The sequence below is a fragment of the Benincasa hispida genome, chromosome 3 (genome assembly GCF_009727055.1).
Source record: "Benincasa hispida cultivar B227 chromosome 3, ASM972705v1, whole genome shotgun sequence".
Taxonomy (NCBI): Eukaryota; Viridiplantae; Streptophyta; class Magnoliopsida; order Cucurbitales; family Cucurbitaceae; genus Benincasa; species Benincasa hispida.
The window spans coordinates 22,194,454-22,198,438 of record NC_052351.1 but is presented as its reverse complement, the minus strand read 5'-3'; positions in this window follow the sequence as shown (position 1 = coordinate 22,198,438).

Below are 3,985 nucleotides of genomic sequence, written 5' to 3'. Positions count from 1 at the left end.
CCACACCCTCTCCTGGCCTGATAGGGGTCTAGTCATAGTGGTACTATGATATATTGTTTATTAGAGGGATCAGTGATACTTAAGGAGTTAGATGTAACTACATGGGCAAAATAGTAATTTGGCCTAGCTATACTTACAAGCAATTTTTGAAGGGGCATCGTACTGTTGATTGGTTATATCCAATGAGCACAGAAATATATATGTAGTACGAAGAGTGTAGCTGTCGGTCTTTAGTGGAGTGCTTGACAGTTAACAGATGGTAAATAATATAATTAAAGAGTCTAATTAATTATTCATATACCATTGGAGCTTCAAGCTACAGGTCCATGAGGTCCCTTTGGTAGCTCAATAGGATTTAGTTGAAAATCAGTTTTTGGATTAATTTGAATTGTTCAAATTAATAGAGGGATTTAATTATATATGATATAATTGTCATAATGTATTTGATACATTATAGCTTAATGGGAGGAAATAAATATTTGAATGACATTCAAATATATTTTCTATGAATGAGATTCATAGTTATTAAATTTAATATAAAATATGATTTATATTTAAATGCCATATAATAGAGAAAAGAAACTATAGTTTAAATTATATGTGAACAATATTAAAACTATAGATTATATGTTATATTTGATATAACATATAATTTAATGATATATGTTTATATATATATATATATATATATAATATGACAAGTTAGTTACATATTTATATTTATATTCGTATTATTATTTTCATAATAAGGAAGGGAGTTACAACTCCCTTCCCCACCTTTTCTCTTCACCCACATTAGTGGGTGGTGGTTATCTTTTATGGCAAGAGGAATAAAAGCAAATTAGTTTTTCTTCTTCCTCTACGATTTGCAAGTAAGTTGGACAATTGAGAGAAAAAGACGGAATTGTTCTGTCTTTTTTACTTGAGAGAATTCACAATCTTCTTCCTGTACGTTAACCTTTCCCTCTTAACCAAAATAGTCAGAGCCCACCATTCCTGGGTTCTCACCCTGAGAATACCAAGGTTTCTATTATGGTAGTGTCCGAGTTTTTGGTTCGAGGTTATCTTGAAGAAGGTCTTCAAGTTGTTCATGTTTGTTCGAGGGAGAATCGTGAAGAAAAGATTCTACAAAGGTGATATTTCTTGAAACCTTTTCTTGTAAAGCATGCTGTAATTTAGACTTTAAATGCATATCTTATTGTCTGTTTATTGTAAACTTTATATTCAATAATTAATGGAATTTGGTCGATCCGCTTCCACTTAAGGTTTTCCTTATACGAGTTCCTTTAAGGGTGAGACCTCATTATTCAAAACCCATAATCAGCTATGAAGGGAGCAAATAATTTATTTTCCTTCAAGACAGAAAGAAGTGAATTTCATTTTGTGTAGCTGTGTTTCCAGCTCCCTACTCGGACTAATCCCTAAAATGTTAGACTTGTTGAGTTGGCAAAACTAGCCATTTTCACCTGTACAGATCGAAGGATTATCCTCATAGGCAGAAATTCATAACTCACTCAGGATTAAGGTCAAGTCACCTATGGTCAACCTAGTAAAATGTTAGTCTCTTTGAGTAATAGTGTTATACAGAGAAACTAATCATTTCGCGGTCTAGCCTTATATGAACTCACTCACATGTCTCCATGTGAACAAGATCCATTTGTATGTCTACCATATACTATTCAAGTTATATTAAATAATCTTAGATCTTAGTTTATTGGATTGAGTTAATGAAATCTAAATGTCGAATAATATACTTCTTATTTTATTAAATAAATAATTTATATTTACAAAGTATAAACTACGAGATCCACAAGATTTAGAATACTAAATCCAACAAGTTTTACATCTGTTAGAGATGGTAAGCTAAAATTAGGGCCAAGAAGGTGGTCCAAGGTTATTTTTAGCCCTAATTTTAGATTCTAAGCTAAATTTGAATAAATTTAGGACGATTATAAATTGGAAGAAATTGGGGATCCAATAAGAAACTAGGAAGCTGGGTTGAAGAAAGAGAATCCTTGTCAGTGAACTGTGAATGGTCTATTTTCAAATGTTTTGGTTAATATACTAAGTATGGTAATATATATGTATGGTTTAGAAATCTGACATGATCTGTGTTACGAGCTTTTCTACTGATTTGAACCCTGGAATTAGATAAATATGTTTTATCTATGGATTTGCAAGAAAGCATGCTTTATGTCGAAATTCATTTACTATTCTGGTAAATGATGTGTTTCTTTAAACTCTCTAGATTTGATTTTGAAACTTATATTTATGGTAGTAGATGAAAATGGATTTCAAACCACTAGATTATGTACCCGAGTAATGTTAGCGTACCTCGTGTACAACTGGCGGGTAATGTCAACATGTACACATAAGACGGGACATCTTTGTTGGCTTTTTGGCCCTTAATCTTAAATTTAATTAATTTTAATTAATAAATTACTATTTTGATGATAACAAACTTGCTCTTATTTACTAATAATTTTAGTGTTTTGAAATATTAATTGTGTAGAGTTCAGAACAATGATTCCAATGAAATTTGAATCACTCAAATTGGAGTTCAAATGAAGAAGATATAGTTGAAACAAGTTTAATGGAAAAATCTCCAGCTGATGACGTAGCAAATTTTTTAAGTCAAAGTGGATACGTTGAAAGGTACCATTTAGAGCATAGAAGGAACGACACATGGTGGATTTTTTATTTTTGGATTGATTTTTAAAAAATTAATTTAATATTATTTTATATTCATGTCTAACTGCTAGTTTTGGATATATTTGCTTTTTGTTGGGTTTTAAAAGAAATGGTTTTAACATATATATATATATAATATTAATATTATATATATATATATATATATATATTTATATTTTTGTTTGTGTCTAATGGCTAGTTGAGTTTAAATCTCCATTATTCAATTTTCTTTTACCAACATCCAATGGCCTAAATTGAGCTTAATCTTTACCTACTTCTCTCTTTACTTAAACTCATCTTCTTCTCAAAATTTTCAACAACAATTTCACATCTTTTTACAATCCTCCATGATTCATTAAGCTTCAATTGTTGATCTTTCCAAGCTTCAATTTTCTTCTTTTTCATCTTATTCTTGAGTGAGATATATGTGTGGTGAGGATGGATTTGTTATGAGCTCAAAATTTGCAAATCCACTCTTTTAGAGAGTTTATCGAGTGTGTTTTTTGATTTTTTTCCAAACATTTTCTAAAGGTTGCTCTAATCCTGAAAAAGAGTGATGATAATGTTTGATCCTAATTAGTGGAAAGGATTAAGTTTGCTATTGAACTAAAAAAAAGAGTAGTGTAGCAGTTGGGCTCTTATTTGTGGAAAGATTCGGTGAGATTCTTATTCAAAATCCCAAGAGGCGCTTAGAAAAGTGTATGTAAGTCGAGTTTGACCAAACCACTATAAAAAATTCTAGTCTTAAGTTCCCTATCTCTATACTATTTTAATTTTACAATTAGTGTGTTATTATAGTTTATGACATGAAATTAATTGCAATAGTTATTTTGGAAGCTAATTACTTATATTTGTATATTTTAGTTGGTAGTTCTTAAATTTCTACATTCATTATCAATCTTGTTATTAGATTCTAAATCAAATAGAATGCTTAATATTGTTAACTTTTTTATTATTTTAGGTTGAATTTATTATTTAAATTACTTGTTAACAAAAAAAATTGTTAATTTATTTAATTGGGCCCACATTCGGAAAAAGTTTTAATTAATTTGATTAAACCTTATTCACTCACTCTAGGGTTATCATATCGATCATACAATTAGTATCAGAGCCAATTACTCTCTTGTTTGTGATAAAATTTTTCGCAGATCATTTTAGATTGACACCCATTGTTTGAGTTTCTCATTCCTATAATTGGTATTAGAGTAAGGATGTCACACCTCGCTCCAGATTACCCAACTAACCTTAAGATAGGACATGAAGACAATAGACCCCGAACAGACAATGGAATCTA